Source organism: Procambarus clarkii, chromosome 93 (assembly GCF_040958095.1).
Source record: "Procambarus clarkii isolate CNS0578487 chromosome 93, FALCON_Pclarkii_2.0, whole genome shotgun sequence".
Classification (NCBI taxonomy): Eukaryota; Metazoa; Arthropoda; class Malacostraca; order Decapoda; family Cambaridae; genus Procambarus; species Procambarus clarkii.
In genome coordinates, this window is record NC_091242.1 from 11,622,630 (window position 1) to 11,637,633 (window position 15,004).

The 15,004-nt window shown below is 42.2% G+C and overlaps 1 protein-coding gene across 1 annotated transcript in view; it reads left to right on the plus strand.

Annotated features, from left to right (window-relative positions):
* Positions 1–15,004, plus strand: part of LOC123747816 (venom protease) — a 469,133-nt gene that overhangs the window by 371,018 nt on the left and 83,111 nt on the right. The window lies entirely within an intron of this gene.

A 15,004-nucleotide genomic window follows, 5' to 3' on the forward strand; every position in this document is an offset into this window, starting at 1 on the left:
GTGATGTCCCTCAGCAGGTCCCTCGGTGATGTATCTCAGCAGGTCCCTCGGTGATGTCCCTCAGCAGGTCCCTCGGTGATGTCCCTCAGCAGGTCCATCGGTGATGTCCCTCAGCAGGTCTCTCGGTGATGTCCCTCAGCAGGTCCCTCGGTGATGTCCCTCAGCAGGTCCCTGAGTGATGTTCCTCAGCAGGTCCCTTTGTGATGTCCCTCAGCAGGTCCCCCAATGATGTCCCCCAGCAGGTCCCCCGATGATGTACCTCAGCAGGTCCCTCGGTGATGTTCCTCAGCAGGTCCCCCGGTGATGTTCTCAGTAGACAAAGGCAAAAAAACTTAATAATATAATTGTCACCATCACCATAAATACTATATATCTTATCACACGGGGGGGGGGGGGTATAAATCGGGTTTGTTACGGACCCGAGCCCAGCGTCCGAGCACGGAGCAGTGACGACCACGCCATCTGTGGGTCAGCTCCCGAAACCCCCTCCAAATGGACGGCGCCATCAAGTGAGGACAGGAAATACCAGCCACAAGGGCTAGTTTCCCGTCCTGATCAGCTCATAACACAGCCGCTGCTGACCTCTGGTGAGGTGGTGCTTAGACAGCAACGCCATCTATGGAGTGGATAGGTGAGCGTTTGGGTCTGAGCCGGTAAGTGACGTCCCCTAGTGTCCCTAGAACTGATGACGTGTCTGATTACAGAGTCGACCTGGGACTGCTGTAACGAACGTTGGATCAGTCTACCCACGGCAGCCGTCTTGTCTCCAAGTATTTGCTGCAGCAGCTGTGAGTCACCCCCCGGATGAACACTGTGGTGTTAGCCTGCCTGTGACGTGGCAGCTGAAGGATTGTCGTACCCGGGACTGACTGGTGGAGACGCTTAACCACTGGGGTGTTGTGGCGAGGAGAGTGGTCTGTGGGATCACACGAGGCTCCTGACTAGGGATTGCTACCCGAGTATCGGTCGTGGAGTGGCCTAACCAGCGTTGCTGATTGGAACCTGCAAGCTACCTGCTGGACTTGTGGTTGACGGCCTCCACGACGGTGCCCCCAGTGGAACTGTGATTTGGCTGGCCTGTGTAGACTCAAGAGAATCAAAGGATTCGTCGTGAGGCCACAAGAGGACCAAGACCTTAGCATCGTCGAGCACCGTGGAACACTCCGCGTCTTCAGAAGAAGACTACTTTGTATATAATAGAGTTTATACCCCCCCCCCCTGTGTGATAAGATATATAGTATTTATGGTGATGGTGACAATTATATTATTAAGTTTTTTTTGTCTTTGTCTCCCTTCCCCTTTAAGTTATTTGCATTACGGATCACATCCCTTGAAAGCCACTACTGGCTTGGGGCCGGATACCCTTCCTCTAACAACAGCAGAGAAAGAACCCAGTTGCGACCCGAGAGGGCCGTAACATAATTGGCATCCCCAGCGGGATCCGACCCCTTGTCAAGTATGTTTGACAGGGGTGGTGAAGTGGCGTAATCCCTGTAAATAATTCCCCCTGTGTGTGAGTATTAGGACGTTATACGTCCTGTGCGGTGCTCGGAGTGACTAAGTGCAATATTGTGCAGTGCGGTGCTCGCTGTGATTAAGTGCAATATTGTGTAGTGTGGTGCTCGGTGTGATTCAGTGCAATATTGTAGAGCGATGTGCTCGCTGTGATTAAGTGCAATATTGTGTAGTGTGGTGCCCGGGGTCATTACGTGCAATATTGGTAAGTGAGGCGCTAGGTGCGATAAAGTGCAATATTGATGTAGAACAGTGCTCGGTGCGCTAAGTGCTAAAGTGAAGCGGTGTGTTAAGTGCTAGTGTTCCATCTCGGTGACGATGGTAGAAAAATCGACCATCGACGATCTGGACGATGTTCAGGCTTTTCTGAACAGGGAGGACTGTCTTGCCAGATTAAAATATCTGGGGAAACAAGAACTCGTCTTAGTTAGTGCCTACCTGGAGATAAAGATACGCGCCAGTGATTCCCGTGTGGAGATCTTGTCCAAGGTTCACCGGCATTTGAAAGCCAAGGAAAAACAGGAAGGTGAGGCACAAGGTACAAACGAAAGTGAAGAAGTAGCTTCCACTGAAAAGGAAGATAAAGGCAGTCCGAAACACCGGAGTCCGAGGAGGAATATGGTGTGCTGGACTTGTGGGCAGAAAGGGCATGTAGCTGCTATGTGCCGAGGCAGAAGAGGTAACAGCCCACGTAGGGAGGTGATGCTGATGAGCTGCGTAACACTACCAGCAGGAAGCCAGTCTACGACTACGCAGGAAGGACCAAGTTTGTTCGCCCCTCACACTTCAGGCGGGTATGTATCGAGTGATCATACTGGTAGGTCAGTAGTAGTGCTCAGAGATAGTGGAGCAGCCCAGTCCCTGATCATGAAAAACTCGTTACCCGAGGGAGTGAGAGTAGACGGGAGACAAAAGGTTGTCCTGGTTGGGTTTCCTAGGACGCAGTATATCGCCCCCTTAGTGCCGGTACATCTCGACTCGCCTTACTTCAGCGGCACATGTGCGTTGGCAGTAGTTGATACCCTGCCTATAGATGGGATTGACGTGATACTAGCCAACGACTTGGTGACAGATTGGAGCAACAATCATCCCAAGGTCGCGGACGAGTCAGCCGGAACAGCAAGGTCCGAGGTAACGGCAGGCGTCGGTAATATCCAGGTACAGACAGACCCGGAATTAAATAATATGTTTAATTTGTCCTCTACCCGACAGATTGAGAACGTTCTAGCAGAGTCTCCTGAATCGTTTCCCGACAAGAAGCATGAGGTTATGATGGCAGAAGCGACTGAACGAGAAGAGAGGTCTCGTGTGCCAGCACCCACGGATACCAACGAGTCTTGAGTGAAGGCAGATGAGTACTTGCGGTATGGCAAGGTACAGCGTTCTTTGAACCGGCCATAGATTCCCCAGACGTCGGAGGTATGTGAGGTATGTGCGAAGGTTTTAGTGCCCTCTTTGGTCCAAACCAGGCTAATGGATGTAGCCGGCTATGGACATTACAGGTTCAGGAAGCTTATCCCTCAGTTGACCAAATGTTTCCTAGCGGTATTTTGTTTGATTCTCGTGTATGCTCTCAGTAAGGACCAGTGGACGACCCGACGGATGATGGCTCCCATGAACATCGTGAAGAGATCCCAGGGATTGGAGATTTGCACTGCGAGTGTTGCAGTCAAAGGAGGGACCTGGAAGGTGATGGTAGATACAGGAGGTACGAGATATGATAATATGAGTGACTGTTTCCGACAGGTTGACACCCCCCGCGTGATTGCTGAGCCTAGATGCAGCGTTATACGGAACGTTAGTCGACCTGACGGTGGCAGAGCAGACACCATCTGCGGTGTACAAGCAGCTCTGTTGGAACTAGGTGTGGGCCTAGTAGGCGAGTACGCAGTAAGTATTGACTTACCCACAGTCGCTGTCACTCTAAATTATCAAACCCCTGTATTCCAGGTTCCCGTCTCCCTGAAGGACTACCGGACCGGTACTAGAAATGCCGTCTGTGATCAGCCATCATCGGTGTCACGACACAGGGAAGTGTCGAGTCGACCCAGATCATGTCGATACCAATCCTTACTCGAGAGATGTGAGAATATGCCCCTGCTTGACATCGCAGTGGAGATGTGGAAAATTACATCAGGCAGGTCATTGCCTTCCATCTTCAAGTTCCCTTTGTGCCAGGGTTTCTCCTTAGGACAGTTCTGTGGACAAGACAGCCTCGCCATTCCAGTTCTTAGAGTACGTGAGTCCATTTGGAGTTGTGTCCCCGTACTAATTTGGTTTGTGTTTCTCTTTATAGAACCCCAAACCAAATTCCTTTTGGTGGGGAGGTGTTACGGACCCGAGCCCAGCGTCTGAGCACGGAGCAGTGACGACCACGCCATCTGTGGGTCAGCTCCCGAAACCCCCTCCAAATGGACGGCGCCATCAAGTGAGGACAGGAAATACCAGCCACAAGGGCTAGTTTCCCGTCCTGATCAGCTCATACACAGCCGCTGCTGACCTCTGGTGAGGTGGCGCTTAGACAGCAACGCCATCTATGGAGTGGATAGGTGGGCGTTTGGGTCTGAGCCGGTAAGTGACGTGCCCTAGAGTGTCCCTAGAACTGATGACGTGTCTGATTACAGAGTCGACCTGGGACTGCTGTAACGAACGTTGGATCAGTCTACCCACAGCAGCCGTCTTGTCTCCAAGTATTTGCTGCAGCAGCTGTGAGTCACCCCCCGGATGAACACTGTGGTGTTAGCCTGCCTGTGACGTGGCAGCTGAAGGATTGTCGTACCCGGGACTGACTGGTGGAGACGCTTAACCACTGGGGTGTTGTGGAGAGTAGAGTGGTCTGTGGGATCACACGAGGCTCCTGACTAGGGCTCGCTACCCTAGTATCGGTCGTGGAGTGGCCTAACCAGCGTTGCTGGTTGGAACCTGCAAGCTACCTGCTGGACTTGTGGTTGACGCCCTCCACGACGGTGCCCCCAGTGGAACTGTGGTTTGGCTGGCCTGTGTAGACTCAAGAGAATCGAAGGATTCGTCGTGAGGCCACAAGAGGACCAAGACCTTAGCATTGTCGAGCACCGTGGAACACTCCGCGTCTTCAGAAGAAGACTACTTTGTATATAATAGAGTTTATACCCCCCCCGTGTGATAAGATATATAGTATTTATGGTGATGGTGACAATTATATTATTAAGTTTTTTTTGCCTTTGTCTCCCTTCCCCTTTAAGTTATTTGCGTTACGGATCACATCCCTTGAAAGCCACTACTGGCTTGGGGCCGGATACCCTTCCTCTAACCACAGCAGAGAAAGAACCCGGTTGCGACCCGAGAGGGCCGTAACAGTCCTGTTGGAAATTTCAAACACTAACTACTATTGTATTATAATACATCATCATCATTATATACTAACTACAGTAGTTACTAATTTTACTAACGGTAGTGTCAACATAAATTAACTATTTTATCTGCGCATTAGTGCTAGAATTCTCACGTCATCGAGTAACAAAATTGCGTCAGATAATGTCTATCTAGACACGTTTATTACCAATGTGTTAGAGAATTGAATGTGGTTCTCTCAAACTATCAGTATTCCGTTTAATAATTACCTACGGATAATATGACTCCCGATAATCTAAAACCGAGAGTTATTAACTGAAATTATTATCAAGTAGCAGTTTTATCTGTTACATACGAATGCTATGGAGAGAATAAAAATCTTCTCCATTTCTCGTTTAACACCATTAAACGAGAATATAATAATATTTAAGTCCCTATAATTGCAACCCAGTTCTCATTAACGTATTACATCCATAATTACGCAGAAAAGAATTATCCGTGATTAATAATTTCTGTGGTGAATGCGAAAGATAGGTTGAGGGAGGGCGAAGATGCCATTGTACACGAGGCATCCCTGGCGTGAAGAGTGGAGAGACACGTGGTAGTGACTGGGGAGTTTTTATCGACAAGAATTACGTTGATACCCGTTAATAGTCAACAATTACCTATTCACGTGTTCTATAGTGCCCTGCCAGTTAATAATGCGTCAACAATTGAAGCCACAGCCCATAATTACGCGCACACAGCAGTGGACGTCTGGGACTGGCTGACGCGGTTTCGGCAGACCTTAGTATTTGATACGCTCATGTTAAGTATACCATTCTCATTTGATGCATCATCCTAGATTGTATATTTGTGGGTAGTCTGTCGTTATACAGCATGGATACCTAATACACAACGTTAGTTGATTTTCCACATTTTCTCAGTTTTCATGAATATTTGAAATAATTTCTTGCCTATTCAAATGCTACTTAAATTTCTCTGATTTCAGCGTGTATACGAGGAGTCATCAAGTTGATTCTCTTCATTCGTGATATTCACCTCGGGTTCTTTCTTTATTGGGATCCTGTGACCACGAGGACGAATGACGAAATGGCGTTACAGAAATCGTCTTACAGATAAGACATTTATTTCGTACAAATTTATCTAAGATTATTACTGATTTCCATATAATTCATATAGGATCTTTACAGTGAATAAATTATTGCCAGAAATTATGATTTGGTGATTAATGTGTTTGCTCTTACTGTTGCTCAATAATTCATAATCTTTAATATTCATAATTTGACTTATCATATCTTTGAATCTATTGTAGTTTGGATTTAATATGTTACTAACTCAACAATGAACTAGTGACAAACCACACTGGTTCCTAGATATATATGAACTTCTAGAATTCCCCCCCCCCCATGTTGATATTTGAGGCTTTGACTTTAATTAATTAATAATACAGTCTATTCATTATTTTCAATTGATTATTCATTAAATTATTTTCCATAGACACTGGTTCTCTAGTGTCATTCTAATGATCACTATTATTCGTTTTGCCTCTTTTCTCAAAAGTGGGTGGTCCTTTGATTTATTTAAATACAATAATCAAATAATTGAATATATGAGTCAAGCCCCAGAAATCCAACATTTTGGTCCTTCGAACCGGATACAATCCAATATATATCAATTAATCACTAACTCCAATTATGTGTTAACCATTATGCAGTAGGTAATGCCAATTATTTATCCCAAATTGATTTGTTAAAGGGTTATTATCAAATCAGCCTGACAGAGAGAGCTACACAAATATTTCAATTTACGGCTGTCAGTAGACTGTCCATTATAGCCTAAATTCAATCCATAATTACTGATTTACTCAAGTCAGTGAATTCATTAACATTTTAGGATCCAGTATACTAATACAAATTACTGATCCCATAAATCAATTAATCATTACTAACCCTGATAACATTATATTCCACAATTAGGAAGTACATTCAGATGTTAAATATTATTTACAGCTGTAGAATACTTGCCAAACACAATTAATACTCTTGTGTTCATTTAATTTCTTATACACATAATTTCTACCAGTGTATATATTATATAAAATTACAAAATCCAAAAAAATAGCACTATTTACACATTATTGCACCACATTTATTGTAGTTATTATGCCAACCCAACAGAGGTAGGATATTTCAGACTGACACGGTACTAAGATTTGTACAAATTCTGTCTACACCATTAGCTGCATTAATAGGTAGGATTATTACCTAACTAGTACTGTTAGACAGTGCTGGTGCATTATTAATTTATGTAGTGCTGACCCTAATGGGTGGGATTAACCATTTATTGTGTAATTATATTTTATTACATATTTCTATGTACATCTTTGAATGTTACTGTAAGTTCACTACCCATCCAAGGTTGATTTTGAAGAGCTAAGCTAAGGAACACCTGTAGTGATACCAAGGCACCACTCAAATCTTAGTTGTTTATTATTAGGTAGGTAGCTATCCTCTAAATGAAGTAAATTACAATCAGCCTCAAGAAAATATCAGGCTGTCAATAATTATACCTGCTCTACATAAAGGAGCAAGTACCATAGCTGTCCAAGTAGCTATATAAGCCCTATAAAGCTTAAACTTACAGCCAGAATGGCTACTGCAGAAAACACTGGAAGAATCTTGAGAGGTCTTCAAGATCACCTGTCAAGACTACTTGACAAATGTGACAACTGTTTAGGAACTAACTCAATTGACGTCTTCAGGCTAAAAATTTCCACAAAGGTGGCTAGCCAAAAATATGACTATGTAAAGGTTATAATCGAGTCTTATAGGAACATACTCCTTGTCAGTAATACTGACCCAGACGAATTGCGTCTGATAGAATCTGATCTTGCCGACTATGAAGATATAATTCAAAACAAGTTAGATCAATATAACAAAGTGCTTGCGACACAAAATGTTCCTGAGTGGTAAGAACATTTTTGTAGTAGACCTACACTCAAGCAAGCACCCAGCTCAGATGAAATACTTGAGCTACCTCAAAATGAGGAGAATCCTCTAATCAATACTGATCACTACACAGGATCAACAACTGAAGTTCAACCTTCATTTGTTACCATCTCATCTAATACAACTTCACGTAATAATTTATTTACAGAGTCTGATCAATTTTCAGACAGCTCTTCTCAATGTTCCCTGGATTCTATAAATTCAATGCATGAGGCTACTGAATTAACTAGCTCCTCACAGGAACCCAGAGAAACAAGTGAAGCTACAGATGAAACTCTTAGTGAAGCTGCAATAATCAGTGAATCTGAACCAGAAAATGATAAAGCTAAAGCTGCAGCAGCAGCCGAAGCTGTAATTAAAGCTGAGGCTAAGCAAGAAGCCTTGAGCAATACAAGTAATGGTCATAATTACTAACACTAGCCTTCTAGAGCAAGTGCTAACAATGAGAAGACTGTTATAAACCTTGTACACCAATTACTAGATTTATCTCCACCAGAACAATCAGTTGACTCTTTACAAGCCTTTAGCTTTCAGCTTGAGTCACTGTTAAATTCCTTCAGTAAAGAGGTGAATCACCCAACTGCTGAGTGGATGACTAAAATTATCATCCAGAGAAAATTGTCTGGCGACACACTCAATAAATTATATGTATACCAGAATGGTAATGTCCTGTCAATGCAGGATATATTTGCAGGTTTGCGAAATATAAGCAATCATTCAGCAAACCAGGCACTTAATACCTCTTCTGAATGCACCGAAACTGTGCCCACATCAGTTTTCTTACCTGGAACTCCTAAAGTGACACTGTCACTAGGTAATAAGGGTACTAATAATCGATATAATAACAATAAGTCAAACACTGATTCATCAGTAAGGCCCAAGAGCCCCACAGGTGCTCCTAAGAGACCTAATAGTCCAATGAGCACTCCCAGGAGCCCAGTAATTGCTCCCCAGAGTACATCAAGTACTCACAAGAGAATAAATAACAAGCAAATGCAAACAACAAAACCATCACAACCTGTAGTTACTGTTTTACCCAAACCGGTAACCCCTAAACGAGCTGTAGGATGGGAAATATGCTTGTTTTGCAATCAAAAACATTCTCTGTACAAATGTACTAATTACCCTAATAGAGACACAAGAGTCAGACGACTCAAACAGTTACACAAATGTACTAGGTGTCTCAAATCACATAATGTTAATAGCTGTGACACCCCACTGAACACCTGCAATAGGTGTAGAAGGGGCAAGCATCATGCTGCACTGTGGAAATTTGTCAAGACAAATTATGTCAATCCTAGAATAGGAGGTAGAGAATTTACACCAGTACCGTGCTGCAAGGTGCGAGATGTGTACAGCGTAATTTCACCAGCATCTCAAGTGGATGCAACTTTGCCTACTGCCCAACTTCAAGTAAAGAACAAAGGAGCCAAGATTACCACTCGTGGATTATTTGATCAAGGATCCCAGAAAACTTTCATTACTCAAAAAGCGGCAGAGACACTCAATTTACAACCAATCAGACAGGTAAAATTAAACCTGTCAGGGTTCATGATAAATCGAGGACCCCAAGAATACTCAGTAGTTCAACCGCTTGTACGACTAGGTAGTCATGTCAAGGCTATTCAAGCCATTGTTGTAGATCAAATACCTTTTGACCTAAATATTAAGGGTCTGGGGTACACAGCCCACTTCCTGCAGGAACGTGAAATTAGTTTGGCTGACAACAAGTTAACGTCTGACCGCCTTAACAATGTAGATGTACTAGTTGGAGCAGACTACTATTACCAGTTCATAACTGGACATGTTAAACGATTTGGCATGAATATTCTCCAATCTGCAGGTGGCTACTTACTTACCGGTAAAGTTCTGAATGTGAACAAGCCTAGGCCTGCCAACAATAATAAATTAGTCAGCAGTAAATCAACTCTCTAGTAGCCAGCTAAAATGAGAAACACAGCTGAGTAATAAATCCAGATTGAATGTAGTACAATTAATATTTGCCGAGATGTTTCATAGCTCTCAGTGGAAAACCAGTGGTCCGTACCTAAACAAGTACAAGTCACAGTGACCAAGCCATTGAATCCACTGTAGACCTGGAATTATTCTCGACAAGTAATAATTGACCACACTCAGTCTCCCTAGGTAATTGATAATATTAGGCTAGAGAATCTAGCACTTCCTAGGTAATCAATAATATTAGGCTAGAGAATCTAGCACTTCCTAGGTAATCAATAATATTAGGCTAGAGAATCTAGCACTCAATGCATCTAGCATTTCCTAAATTTAGCAATGCTATGAAGTTATCAAGCAACTTCTATAATTATAAATTCACAGGGACCAAGGTACAAAATACCTGCTCTTAAGGTTTGCCAAGAAAAACCTTATTAATTCAATGTTTTCTGCACTAAGAGTTAGTGAAAAATACTTGCATCAATTTTGTTTGAGCTGTTTTTCTTTCGTTTCTGCTTAATTATTGTAGGAGCGCAGCACGAATAAACTTGCAAACTTACCAATACGTAAGTGAATCTACAGAGAACTAATAACCCGTGAAACGTTTAGGTTGGGAAAATGTTACAAATTATCTCTGAATAGGATTAATCGTGGCAGTAATTAAATTTCCAGCAACCTTAGGTTTCCCTTTGTTTAATGTATTATCATTAAACCATCAGCATTGTTACTTAACATGCTTAATGAGCTCAATATAGCTCACTTGTGAGTTAACGTAATATTTGAGCGATTTAATGTTCCCCATGCTAATACGAGTACTGCTCGCCATGACAATTGAACGTTACCATGCTCCACCTCGTTAATTCGAGTTCAATATAACTCACCATGAGTTAGCATAACAATTGAGCCCTTCAATGTTCTCCCATGCTAATACGAGTACTGCTCGCCATGATAATTGAACGCTACAATGCTCCCCGCGCTAATTCGAGCACTGCTCACCAGAGAATCTGCCTAGATTCCGTGTTTAGCTATTCTTCAACAAGGATCTTGCACTAATAACCCGAGCTGATCTTACAGCTCACCTGTGAATTAACGTAATAATTGAGTGCTTTATTGTTCCCCATGCGAATTCGAGCTCAATACTGCTCGCCATGATAATTGAACGCTACAATACTCCACCTCGTTAGTTCGAGCTCAATATAGCTCATCCTGTTAACTGTTAACGAGCTCAATATGGCTCACCCTGTTAACGAGCTCAATATAGCTCACTTTGTTAACTCTGTTAATGAGCTCAATATAGCTAACCATGTTAACGAGCTCAATATAGCTCACTCTGTTAACTGTTAACGAGCTCAATATAGCTCACAATGTTAACGAGTTCAATCTAGCTCACCCTGTTCACGAGCTCAATACAGCTCCCAATGTTAATTTGAGTACATTACTGCTCACAATTTAGCTCCAGTAACTCCACTAAGAATTAGTGAGTTATCACAATTAGCATAGTCCTCTACTTAGGTAGGTTAGAAATTTAAACCATTTATTTAGGTAGGTTTAGGGATTTTAGTTAGTGTCAACTGAGTAATAGCCTAGTCTGTACTCACAATTAATTACAGTTGACTATATTTAAAGAGACTGATTTAATAAACTCAATTTTCATTTAAAGGTTGAGGATGTATTAATGAGTTTACAGTGTCAAGCCTATGAGCTACAATTCAATTAGCTCACGAGTCAGAATGACTAGGCTACTTATCTCAATGTCGACTCAGAATCTTCCTTGATTTTAATGAACAAACCTTTTCAGTTCTCTAATATTACACTATTTTAGCTAGTTAACAACTTAGTTATACCATCAGTCAGAATGACTACTGCACGGTAGTGCATATGAAATAAAATTTCCTCATTTGATTTTGGGGTGATCATGATGCTCCGTGATGTTATTGTCTAGTAACTCAATAGTTACAAGTCACAGCGACCCTTGACAGTAACCTTACTGTAGTGTCAGAGTCTCCTTGATCTTGAATGACCCAATAACACTTTACTGTATAATAATGTAGAATACAACTTATACAATAATGTTATCAGTTCTTAAGAACTTTTTTCTGAGTTTGCCTACAATTCAGTAACTATGTAATACAACCATTACATGTCACTGCGACCCTGGTTGTTGAGTTTATTGTAAACTTTAGAGAGTTCTTGATTACAGATAACTTAATCATTTAATATTTCAATGTTTAATTGATGTTCCCATAATGACTTAGAATATTATCTGTCTCTGACAGATTCGGGACATTCGTTACTAACGTACTAATTTACTAATCCATAATATAACTTCGGAATGGGTACGTCAGTACTCAGAACTGCGACCCGAGATTTCCCCCCCCCCCCCCCCCCGAGTTATGTTGGAAATTTCCAACACTAATAAACTACTATTGTATTATAATACATCATCATCATTATATACTAACTACAGTAGTTACTAATTTTACTAACGGTAGTGTCAACATAAATTAACTATTTTATCTGCGCATTAGTGCTAGAATTCTCACGTCATCGAGTAACAAAATTGCGTCAGATAATGTCTATCTAGACACGTTTATTACCAATCTGTTAGAGAATTGAATGTGGTTCTCTAAAACTATCAGTATTCTGTGTAATAATTACCTACGGATAATATGACTCCCGATAATCTAAAACCGAGAGTTATTAACTGAAATTATTATCAAGTAGCAGTTTTATCTGTTACGTACGAATGCTATGGAGAGAATAAAATCTTCTCCATTTCTCGTTTATTACCATTAAATGAGAATATGATAATATTAAAGTCCCTATAATTGCAACCCAGTTATCATTAACGTATTACATCCATAATTACGCAGAAAAGAATTATCCGTGATTAATAATTTCTGTGGTGATTGCGAGAGACGGGTTGAGGGAGGGCGAACACGCCATTGTATACGAGGCATCCCTGGTGTGAAGAGTGGTGAGACACGTGGCAGTGACTGGGGAGTTTTTATCGACAAGAATTAATATCGCGTCAACAATTGAAGCCACGGCCTGTAATTACGCTCACACAGCAGTGGACGTTTGGGACTGGCTGACGCGGTTTCGGCAGACCTTAGTATTTGATACGCTCATGTTAAGTATACCATTCTCGATTGATGCATCATCCTAGATTGTATATTTGTGGTTAGTCTGTCGTTATACAGCATGGATATCTAATACACAACGTTAGTTGATTTTCCACATTTTCTCAGTTTTCATGAATATTTGAAATAATTCGTAGCCTAATCAAAAGCTACTTAAATTTCTCTGATTTCAGCGTGTATACGAGGCGTTGTCAAGTTGTTTCTCTTCATTCGTGATATTCACCTCGGGTTCTTTCTTTATTGGGATCCTGTGACCAAGAGGACGAATGACGAAATGGCGTTACAGAAATCGTCTTACAGATAAAACATTTAATTCGTACAAATTTATCTAAGATTATTACTGGTTTTCATATAATTCATATAGGATCTTTACAGTAAATAAATTATTGCCAGAAATTATGATGTGGTGATTAATGTGTTTGCTCTTACTGTTGCTCAATAATTCATAATCTTTAATATTCATAATTTGAGTTATCATATCTTTGAATCTATTGTAGTTTAGATTTACTATGTTACTAACTCAACAATGAACTAGTGACGAACCACACTGGTTCCTAGATATATATTAGTTAACAGTCTCTGTGGTGTAGTGGTAAGACACTCGCCTGGCGTTCCGCGAGCGCTATGTCATGGGTTCGTATCCTGGCCGGGGAGGATTTACTGGGCGCAATTCCTTAACTGTAGCCTCTGTTTAACGCAACAGTAAAATGTGTACTTGGATGAAAAAACGATTCTTCGCGCAGGGGATCGTATTCCAGGGACCTGCCCGAAACGCTATGCGTACTAGTGGCTGTACAAGAATGTAACAACTCTTGTATATATCTCAAAAAAAAAAATATGTACTTCTAGAAATACCCTCCCAATGTTGATATTTGAGGCTTTGACTTTAATTAATTAATAATACAGTCTATTCATTATTTTCAAGTGATTATTCATTTAATTATTTTCCATAGACACTGGTTCTCTAGTGTCATTCTAATGATCACTATTATTCGTTTTCCCTCTTTTCTCAAAAGTGGGTGGTCCTTCGATTTAAATACAATAATCAAATAAATGAATATATGAGTCAAGCCCCAGAAATCCAACAGGTCCCTCGGTGATGTCCCTCAGCAGGTCCCCTGGTAATGTCCTCAGCAGGTCCCTCGGTGATGTCCTTCAGTAGGTCCCTCGGTGATGTCCTCAGCAGGTCCCTCAGTGATGTCCCTCAGCAGGTCCCTCGATCATGTCCCTCAGCAGGTCCCTCGGTGATGTCCCTCAGCAGGACCCTTGGTGATGTCCCTCAGCAGGTTCCTCGGTGATGTCCCTCAGTAGGTGTTGTCGCTCAGCAGCTAATGTCCCTCAGCAGGTGATGTCCCTCAGCAGTTGATGTCCCACAGCAGGTGATGTCCCTCAGCAGGTGATGTCCCTCAGCAGGTGATGTCCCTCAGCAGGTGATGTCCCTTAGCAGGTGATGTCCCACAGCAGGTGATGTCCCTAAGCGTAAAACATTCATACACAGGCAAACTCGTTCATTTATCTCATCTTCCCTTGAAACAATTCACTTTTCTCATCATCGTCAAAAATAATTCAAAATGTTAAATTGAATGAAAGTTGATACCACTAGACCACAACAAGATTTGTCAACCTTTACTGGAAACATGCTGCTCTAGGATGTGACACAAAGGATGTAGTGTAAAAGGAGACACATGGGGAATAAATTTTTCAGAAAAGGTTGGGCACTTCCATGCCGACTCGACCCCGTCGGGCCAGATCGTAAAAAAAACTTTTCAAGTGGTCGGGTCAGGACGCTCTCGGCTCGCACCTGGCTGGGTGGCGGGGTGGGGTGGTTGACCAGACCACACACTAGAAATTGAAGGGACGACGACGTTTCGGTCCGTCCTGGACCATTCTCAAGTCGATTGTGATGGGGAGGTAGGGACAGGCATTAAATAGGCAAGAGAGAGCTGAGGAGGAAAGTCAGGTGAAGGGGATAGTAGTAATGAGAACTGCATCTCATTACTACTATCCCCTTCACCTGACTTTCCTCCTCAGCTCTCTCTTGCCTATTTAATG